The sequence below is a fragment of the Acanthisitta chloris genome, unplaced genomic scaffold (genome assembly GCF_000695815.1).
Source record: "Acanthisitta chloris isolate BGI_N310 unplaced genomic scaffold, ASM69581v1 scaffold3663, whole genome shotgun sequence".
NCBI classification, from domain to species: domain Eukaryota; kingdom Metazoa; phylum Chordata; class Aves; order Passeriformes; family Acanthisittidae; genus Acanthisitta; species Acanthisitta chloris.
In genome coordinates, this window is record NW_008666402.1 from 6,906 (window position 1) to 17,937 (window position 11,032).

At 40.8% G+C, this 11,032-nt stretch overlaps 1 pseudogene; it reads right to left on the reverse strand.

The window, feature by feature from the left end:
* Window positions 1-8,932: 8,932 nt before the first annotated feature.
* On the reverse strand, window positions 8,933-10,782 carry LOC103799740 (annotated as a pseudogene).
* Window positions 10,783-11,032: the final 250 nt, after the last annotated feature.

Consider the following 11,032-nt stretch of genomic DNA (forward strand, 5'->3'; position numbering starts at 1 on the left):
TACTCAGGGTGTGGACTCACCAGTGCCAAGTACAGTGTCAGAATCATCTGCCTGGTCCTGTTGACCATGCTGTTCCTGATCCAGGCCAGAATGCCATTGGCCTTCCTGGTCACCTGAGCACACTGCTGGCTCATGTTCAGCTTCCTGTCTATACAAATTCCCTCATGGTGCTGAATAAATTCCATAGATACTTAAATTCAAATGTATTTGAAATTGTTATATCAAGAACATTAAGAGCGGAAGGTTTTTTGCAGCCACCAAGACCCTGTCATTAATATAAAAGGTATTGGGCATGTTCTTGGTGATGAAGGGATTGAGAACAGCCCAGGGAAATGAACTTGGGCATATTGGTGGGTGAAAAATTGGACTTGAACTGTCTATGTTCACTTGCAGCCCAGGAAGCCAATTGTATCCTGAGTTGCATCAAAAGCAGTGTGATCAGTATTTTAAGGGAGGTAATTCTGCCCCTTTACTCTGCTTTTGTGAGATCCCACCTGATAATCTGTATTTAGCTCTGGGGCTCCCAGTACAAGAAGAATGTGGACCCTGAAAATTATCAGGGAGCTTGAGTGAAGAAAAGACAGAAGCCAAGGACATGGAGGTGCTAGGGAAGTACACCCAACATGGCATGAAGCCACAGAGCCTTGTCCAAGTGTGAAGAAGCTGATGAAATTATTGATGCCATGTTCTGAAACTGAGCCTCCATGATGAGATAGGAAAGTGTGAAATATTGGAGGAGGTGAAGGAAAGCTAGAACTAAATAAGGCACTGAGGAAGATATGATCTCTGGTTCTGATGGGATGGTACAAAATGCTAGGAAAAAACAGGGGACAACAATGCTGCAGGCTCATAAGGGAAGGCTCTTTGCAGAGTATATGTGCTTTGAAGTGCTCTAAATGCAATGTGCTGCTCCAGAAGTGTTTTGTTCACAGCCACTTAAGACAGAAGATCTCTTGCTTTCTGCACAAAAGGTGCTTAATGGCACTGAAATTGTTCAGATAGTTAAGAACTCACCAGGAATGCTGGTATTTTTCTTAACGTTCCTCATAACAAGGCAAATTATTGACTTAGGTTCACATTCAGAAATTAGGATTTCATTTGCAGTTAGAGAAGAGTAAATGGCATCCTAATAAGGCTCACTTCATTTTATACATTGGACTATGCTCTTATCTCAATTTGGTGTAAATCTGAGGTAGTTTCATCAAATTAACATATGCGTTGGGGTTTTTTCTGTAATTACAGAAAAGTAAGTAATATATCAGGGAAAAGTCAAGAGGCCAGTTCTGCTAATATTTATGTAGTGGCTTTGAATACAATACTGCCTCTGATTTCCAAGAAAGCTGATTCTGATCTATCATCTGATGATAAAGGAAGGAAATTTATCTACATCCTGTTGTGATATAAGTGCAATGATCTCTTTGTAAATATTCTCCAGTTTTAAATAAATAAGCACAAAAATTAGATATATAAGCAAGCACAAGATTACTATAGTGAAAGTATGTTCTTTTACCTTTAAACCCTACCCATTCATCTTGTTCCCTTTTCCTTTCCACCTTTTGCTACCTTGCTGCCACAGATGGTGTTTTTGACAGCAGTATCCAGGGGTCTGGTTATCAAGCCGGAGAATGCCAGAACATTTTCTGAACTGGTGAAATATATTGAATTGAAGAAATCGTTGGACCAAAGCCATAATTCTAAACCAAGTTACTCCCCAAGCAGTTTTCAAAATGGGCCACCAACAGTCTAATCCAAGATAACCCTTCAGCACTGGGGAAAATACTGATTATTGTTCTGAATTCTGTAGATTTGATCAGACAAATGGAAAACTGACATTCTGTCAGTGAAGGGCAAATCCTTACATTTCCTGACTGTTTTGCTTTTCTGTAATGTCAGAACTGGTTCTCTGTAACTTTGTTGGTTTTAGATTGGTAAGTCTTTCAGATACCCTATAAAGTAATTTGCAAGAAGATGACAACTGAATTTGATGTCACTACACACAATGGGTCTGGAAAGGTACATATTTGCACTCTTTAAGGCAGTCATCACAAAGTCCATATACTATTGCATAAACTTTTTCTTACTGGGCCCAGTATAGAATCCTTGGCACCTATAGCATGGCCTGTATTTTTATGGAGCAATAGTCCATGCTAATGTAGGTCTTTCTTCTGACTCCAGAGATGCTTTGCTTATTTTCTTTTGTATACGCCTGAGCAAAAGGTGTGTTGGCACTAATACCACAGAATCATGGAATAATAGAATGGCCTGGGTTGGAAGGCACCTTAAAGATCATCTGCTTCCAAACCCCTAGCCATGGGCAGAGACATCATTCACCAGACCAGGTTTATCAGAATTCCACCCAACATGGCTTTGAATACTGCCAGGGATGGGGCATCCACAACTTCTCTGGGCAATCTGTTTCAGTGCCTCACCAACTTCACAGTAAAGAATTACTTCCTAATACATAATTTAGACATACCCTCCTTCAGCTTAAGGCCATTCTGCCTTGTCCTGTCTCTACATGCCCTTGTCCAAGGACCTTCTCTAGATTTTCTGTAGCCCCCTTCAGGTAGTGAAAGGCCACAATAAGGTCCCCATGAAGCCTCCTCTTCTCCAGGCTGAACAATCCCAATTCTCTCTGTCTTTCCTCATAGAAGAGGCATTCCATCACTCTAATCATCTTGGCAGCCCTCCTCTGAACTTAGTCCAACAGTTCAATGTCCTTCCTGTTCTGAGGACCCCAGAGCTGGATGCAGTACTCCACATGGGGTCTCACCAGAACAAAGTACAGGGACAGAATTGCTTCCCTTGGACTACTGGACATGCTGCTTTTGCTGCTGCCCAGGATACAGTGGTCTTTCTGGTCTGCAAGCATGCATTGCCCGCTCATGTCCAGCCTCTCATCCATCAGCATCCCCAAGTCCTTCTCAGCAGGACTGCTCTGGATCTGTTCATCCCCCAGCGTGTTTTGATACTGGAGGTTGCTGCAATCCAGAGGCAGCACCTTGATCTCGTGAAATCTTATGGGGTTCCCATAGGCCCACTTCTTGAGCTAGCCCAGATCCCTTCTGGATGGCAATGCATCCTTTAGGAGTGTCAATTGTACTCCTCAGCTTGGTGTTGTCAGCAAATTTCCTGAGGGTGCACTCAATCCCTCTGTCCGTGTCATTAAGGAAGGTATTAAAAAACACTGGTCTAAACCCCTTAGGGACACCATTTGTCTCTGATGTCCACTGGAAGTCAGAACCATTGAACACTGCCCTCTGGATTTGCCCATCCAGCCACTTTATTATCCATCTAACAGTCCACTCATTACATCCATCTCTTTCCTTTCTAGAGAGAAAGGTGTTGTGGGGGACTATGCCAAAAGCCTTATAGAAGGCAAGATAAATGATCTCTGTAGCCCTTCCTTTGTCCAGTGATGGACTCAATCCAACATAAATGTCCACTAGGTTGGTCAGGCAGGACCTGCCTTGGCAAAGCCATGTCAGTTGTCTCAAATCACTGTCCTCCATGTGCCTTAGCATAACTTCTAGGAGGATCTGTTCCATGATCTTCCCGGGAACAGAGGTGAAGCTGAGAGGTCATTAGTTCCTGACATCTTCCTTTCTACCCTTCTAAAATGCTACAAAGTTTTCTCTTTTTTTCCAGTCATCTGAGACTTCACCTGACTGCCATGACTGTTCAAATAGCATAGAGAGTGACTTGGCAACTCTATCAGTCCATTCCCTTAGGACTCAGGGATGCATCCCATTGGGTCCCATAGACCTATCTATGTTCAGGTTCTTCAGGTGGTCGTGAACCTGATCTTTACTTTCAGTGAGAGGGACTTTGCTCCCTCAGTCCCAATCTTGCAGTCCATCCACTCGACCTGTGGAAAGAGATGCTGCCATTGAAGGCTGAGGCAAAAAATGTCAGCTGCCTCAGCCCTCTCCTCATCCATTGTTACCAGTTTACCAGCATGGTTTGTTGGGGCGACATAACTTTTCGACCTTCCTTTTCTGGTCCTTTTCCTTCCATACCTATAGAAGCTCTTCTTGCTATTCTTTGTGTATTTTGCCAGGTTCAGTTTCAACTTTGCCTTGACCTTCCTCAGCCCATCCCTACACAATCAAACTTCATGTCTATATACTTCTCACAGGTTACCTGTCCTTGTCCCCACTGTGCATTTACTTCTTTCCTTTCAGTCTGATGAGCAGGTCCCTGCTCAGTCATGCCTTCCTTGCCCAATTTCTTGCTCCTGGGGTTGCTAGCTCTTGCAGTGTATGGAAGAATTCCTTAAAGATCTGCCAGGTCTATTCTCCTCCCTTGTCCCTGGGAGCGGTGTCCCAGGGGATCCTATTGACTAGCTCCCTCAAAAGCTGGAAGTTTGCTTCCCTAAATCTCAGGGACCTGACTTTACTCCTTACCAGGCCAATATCCATCAGGACTGCAAACTCCACTAATGCATGATCACTGCAGCCCAGATTGCCTCCAATCTTGATGCCCTCAGTTGGCTCAATTACACTGGTGACCATCAGGTCCAGGGTTGCATTCCCTCCAGTAGGGCTGTCTATTATCTAGGTCAGGAAGTTATCCCGTATGCATTCTAGGAGTCTTCTGGATTGCCTACAGCTTGTCATGATACTTTTCCAGCAGAGGTGGGAGAGGTTGAAGTTCCCCCAGAAGGACAAGAGCCTGCAATGTCTTCTGTAGCTGAAGCAAGAAGGCTTTGCTGATAGGCTCTCCTTGATCAAGTAGCCTGTAGTAGATACCAATCACAAGATTCCTTTTGTTGTCTCAGTCTCTGATTTTTACCTTCTGGACTACTGGGTAGCGTGAGATAGTCTATTTGCCAGTCTGACAATATACAATGTTAATCCTTTCTTTCATGGTTTTCTCAGTGATTGGTGTGTATAAATGAGACATTTTTTAAGAGTTTGGAGGGTGATGATGTTCTAACAAAAAAAATCTGCAATACCTTCTGTCATTTTCTTGCAAGAGTCTTGAAACTATAAAAGCAGAACAAGAGGGAATGCTATGAAGATCTGTTTTCTTCTGGTTTTGCTTCTATAATGAAGGATACTTTTATGTTGGAACTGAGAGCATCCTCTCCAGAAAAGTTTTGTTCTAAAAATATATATTTTTTCTTTTATGAATTTGTATGTATTTGTGAATATTTAGTAAGTATATTAACACTTCTTTTGATCTTACGTAATTTCACAATGACACAACCTTCTTTGCCCCTTTGTGATAAAGTTGTTTAAGTAATTCTATCTAGCAACAAAAGGCATTAAAATGTACAATGTTCTGTCCTCACCTCACTTCCACAAATTGAGTCATTGAAAAATCCTGAAGCAAATAAGTGCATTCAAAATGCAGATCTGACACAGATTCTTTATTTTCCTTGAGCAAACCTTCTAACCACCTCAGTTTTCTCTTTTCCATGTTTTCAGAAGAGACTTAATGATGGCATTTGCTGCTACTAAACATTTCACAGAGGAAGTCTGAATCTTTACAGGCAGGGAACATAATGCATAAAAAGATGAAAAGATTTGCACAGGGTCATTCCACAAGTGTGGTCTGGACCTATTGATTCCAGGGCCAAGAATACAAAAGTAATTTAGCCTTCTAGAAAACATAAATAGTTGTTTTAGAAAATACTTGAAATTACAAAGCATCACAAATAGTATTACAATACAAACTATGTAGGACAATCAGATCTATGGCTTGCAGCATCTTAGAGATGTTATTGCAGCACAAAATATTTAAGAAGCAGGAGTTAAAAGACAATGTCATTGCATAAAGTATTAGGTTGAAACATAAGAATTTCTGGTGTGTTTCATTCCCACTTTCCTTCTTTTATTTCAAATAATGAAAATCACCTGCTAAAAATGGGTGTGTCCAGAAGCTGTTTTTCCTTATTTCTTATGTATATGTTTTGGCTAGAATAAGGAAAAGAGGAACAGAAGAAGCATGCTGAAGATTTTTTGATGTGGTGGTTTATTATGAATCAAATGTGTGGCTCTTTTTAATCTTATGACAGCTATAGTCCCACTGCAGTTTGTATTTATATGAGTAGAAGCCTCCATCCAAAGACAGGCACTAAGATCTGATGTAAAAATGCCAAGTTAGACAGTGTAGTCTCACTCTCTAGTCTGATGATTTCTGTGTCTTCAACTGGAACATGCATAATATATTTATGCATATTTAATATGTATCTATTTATAAATATTTACTAAATTATTTACTGACCCATTCAAACAATACCTCTGTAGAAAGGAACAAATAAGAACTTCTTTGGTGTTCTTATGAATTAAAAGGTCCTGTGGTCTGTCCATGGGTTTCACTGTAACCTTTAACTTATGCCTACGCTGATCACAGTGCGACTAGTTGAGATACCAATGGCATCAACAGTAGCACTTTGTACGCTCAAAACATACTAAAGAAATGAGAGAAGTAACCATTTGGGCAGCTACCTTGTGCTGAGCCCCCCATGGCTGCAGTCAGACTCTGATCTAGAAGTGCAAAAAATGGGACATTCTCTTGGCGTAACTTGGACTACCCAGTCCTAGTAAAATCTTATCCTTCAAATGAGGATTGCTAACATTTAAACTAGATCATAGTATCAAGTCTATTTGAAAACAGTAAAACGTGACTAATAAAAATGAAAACCTATAAAATTTTCACCCATCCATTATACGATATTGACATAATATTTGCACAGGACTCTACAAAAACAGTGAAATCACAAACAAAGCAGCAGCAGTCTGAAAGAATGATACACATCTGTTAAAATCAGTAAGATTTTTACAGATTTAATGGCATAGTGTATTGAAATAATTTTTTTGTTTAAAAATTATAGTAATCTTATAATAAATCCTATTTTAAAACAAAACAAAACAACACAACAACAACAACAATAGCAACAACAACAACAAAACAACAACAAAACCCAAGCAATAAAGACTTCAATACCCCTCCCGCCCTGTGCTTCCCCATTCCCTCAAAGTCTCTTTTTCCTGGTAGGTGATATGATAAGACTTATGTTGTTGGGGGTTTTTTTCATGCCACAGTTGGCAATATCTTGGCATACATACATTTATGGCACATAGGCTTATGGCCAGCACATCAAGAGGACTGCTAAATGAAAAATGAACTGCATGCTTTCTGGAAGCCTAAAGTCATCTATGAATTGGTGTGTGGTAAAAAAGGAATTCTGATTTCCATTGTGTCTCATATAATAAAAAGGATTTCTCTGAGAATTAGCTTACCACTCTGTTCTATGTGTCATAGCTTTATTGATAGGCTCCACATGTCAGCTTCCAGATATGAATATTGCACGTGCCATATTCTAAGAGATGTGTGTTTTGTGAAGACTTATTGTGCATGTTTTCATAGGTCTCAGTAGTCTATCCATTTTTCTTCTCTTTCATCATTTGATAGATTCTACTTCATCTCTTGGTACAATTAGTAGTATTTCCTACACTGTAGGTAATCAAACTCCAAACATATAAAGATTCTCTTACCTTCATAGTTCTGTACTCTCTCTTCTACTACTAAGGAGTATAGGTTGTCATTTATCTGATGCCAGTCACTATTCTGTTTCTTAATCTGTCCTCAGAAATATTTTGTACGGTGTCTTTATGGAACATTGGTCACTGAAACATTGCTAGTCTGATCTGATGAGGCTATTACCATACACATTGCATGCCTCAAATTTCAAATAGCTTACTTTATATACATCAGAAAAATACTTTCTTTAGAAAAAAAATAAGCACAAGTAAGAATAGCCACATTTGAAATGTTATATTTTCTATTATATTGTTATTAAAAAGAGGGTTGAATGGAAGGACCCCAACAAGGAAAATAAGTACTTTCACAAAGTGCTACTTAAAATGACAATACTATTTAAAAAAGTAAATGTGAAAAATCAAAACTTAAAAGAAGTCTTTTATAAATATTAAGTTAGCTGTGACTTTGTGCCTGTATTTTTAGAAGACAAATTTTTGAAACATCTAAACCAACACTGTATTTCTTCCTTTAAATAGTACATTTGCTGTATGTTACTTGCTAATTGAGCATTTCAGTCTTGTTTTAACAAAGAGATTCAAAATTATTTGAGAAAACATTGCTTGCTTCTATTAAAGTAATATCTGAGCAATCATTCCTGACAAATTACAGTAGAAAGTCTAATTGTGCAGAGACAGAAAGCTTCTGTTATACATTTTTATGTGCTAAGTTTCTTCCTAACCTTTCTGTACTCAAGCAAAAGCACTAAATCATCTCTGTTATACTGTGTGAAGTTCATGGAGAAGCTTTATGGCTGAATTTGGTGAATGAAATGTGCAGCTGTGATACAGATCTACTATTTAAAGCAAATCCAGAATTTATTATCTGCTCCACAGATTTTTATGTTACACTTATGCTCTTCTTCACAGAATCACAGAATCAGTTAGGTTGGAAGGGACCACAATGGGTCATCTGATCCTGCCTTCCTACCTGATCAGGGCAATCCTAAATCACATGGCTCAGGATTGCATCCAGACCATTCTTGAATATCTCTAGTGAGGAAGAATCAACAATGTCTCTGGGCAACCTGTTCCAGTGCTCAGTGACTCACACAGTAAAGAAGTTATTCCTTGTATTCAGGTGGAACTTTTTGTGCATGCGTTTTTGTCCATTGTCTCTTGTTATATTGGTTTCTACCACTGAGAAGAGCCTTACTCCATCACCTTGGGACTTCCCATTCATGTACTTGAATTCATTAATGTGGTCCTCTCAGTTATCTTTAATTGAGACTGAACAGGCCAAACTCCCTCAGCCTTTCCTTGTAAGTGAGGTGCTCTAGTCTCTTAGTCATCTTTGTTGCCCTCTGCCATGCCTGTGTCAGGAGCTCCATGTCCTTCTTATACTGAAGAGCACAAAACTGGATACAATATCTAGATGTGGCTGACTAGGGAGGCAGGATCACCTACCTCAACCTGCTGGCAACACTCTTCTTAATGCATCCCAGGATACAATTGGCCTTCTTCTTGTCTGCAATGGCACATTGTTGACTTGTGGACAGCTTTCTGTCCACCAGGACCCCCAGGTCCTTTTCTGCAGATCTACTATTCAGTAAGTCAGCACCAAACTTGTACCAGTGCTTGGGGTTATTCCTTCCCAGGTACGGGACCCTGCAGTTGGTTTCTTTCAGTTGGTTCTTCTCTGCTCATGTCTCTAACCTGTGGAGGTTCCTCTGAAGGGCAGCACACCTCTCTGAGGTATTGGACACTTCTCCCAGTTTTGTATCATCAGCAAACTTTCTGAGAAGGCACTCTGCCCTTGTCCAAGTCATTGATGACTTATCTGAACCAAACTGGGCTCAGTACAGAATCCTGGGGGACACTGCTATTGACAGGCTTCCAGCTGGGCTCTGTGCTACTGATCACAACTTTCTTGGATCTGCCCTCAGCCAGTTCTCAATCCACTTTACTGTCCACTCATCCAACCCACACTTCTTCAGTTTTCCAATGAGGATGCTGTGGGACACCGTGTCAAAAGCCTTGCTGAAGTCAAGGTAAACAATGTCCACTACTCTCCCTTCATACATACGGGCAGTTGTTTTGTTGTAGAAGGCAATCAGGTTGGTAAAACATGGCTTGCCTTTAGTGAACACGTGCTAACTACTTGTGCTTGTTAGGGCTGAAGTAGAGTTAACTTTCTTCACAGTGGCTAGTATGGGGCTATGTTCAGTATTTGTGCAGAACACGGGGATGATTATGTAGAGATGTTTTTTGTTATTGCTGGCCAGAGCTTACACAGACCCAAGGCCTTTACAGATTTCTGTACTAGCACAATGGCAAGGAACTTGAGGGTGCATTGGATCTTGGGAGGATACACAGTTAGGACAGGTGACCCAAACTGACCGAAGGGATATTCCATACCATATGACATAATGCTCAGTATATAACATGGGAGGAAGAAGGGGGAAGAGGGGGACATCTGGAGTAATGGCATTTGTCTTTCCAAGTAACCATTACACATGATAGGTCCCTGGACATGGCTGAACACCTGCCTGTGGGAAGCAGTGAATTAATTTCTTGTTTTGCTTTGCTTGTGTGCGCAGCCTTTGCTTTCCCTATTAAACTGTCTTTATCTCAACCCATGAGTTTTGTAGCTTTTACCCTTGTGATTCTCTCCCCCATCCCATTGGTGGGAGAGTGAGTGAGCAGCTGCATGGTGTTTGGTGGCTGACTGGGGTTAAACCACTACACTACTTCTGACCACATTCTTGTCGTCCATGTGGACAGAGGTGGCTTCCAGAATGACCTATTCCATTACCTTTCCAGGGACTGAGGTGAGGCTGACCAGCTGATAGTTCCCTGAATCCTCCTCCTTGCCCTATTTGAAGATTGGGGTGTCATTTGCCAGCTTCCAGTCTTCAGGTGTCTCTCCTAATTTCCATGTCTTTTCACAGATTATTGTCAGTGGCCTAGCTATGATGTCTGCCAGCTCTCCCAGCACATGTGGATCCATCCCTGTGGGACCCGTGAATTTGTGGATGTCCAGTTTAATGAGGTGTTGTCTGACCCTATGCTCTTTGACCAAGAGAAAGTCTTTCTGTTCACCTTCATTTACCCTGGTCTCTTGGTTCAGAGATTCCTGCAGACTGACCTTGTCCATAAAGTCTGATGGAAAGAGGGCATTAAATATCTCTGCCTTCTCTGTATCCTCTGTTATCAGGGTCCCCTCTCCATTAACAAGTGGGCCTATGTTATCCTTTTTTTTCCTTTTGGTATTTATGTATTTATAAAAAAACCTTTTTTTTTAATCCTTGAAATCCATGGCCAGATTCAACTAAAGGCTGGTGTTGGCCTTTCTTGTCTCATATCTACTAGCTCTGACCACCTCTCTATATTTGCTACAAGTGGCCTGACCCCATTTTCATCTTGTATGAATTTCTTACTTACATTTCAGTCATGACAGGAATTCTTGGTTCATCCACAGAGGTTTCATGTGCCCTTAGCTGAATTTCTTTCTCTTTGGGATGCAATGTTCTTGAGCCTGGAGG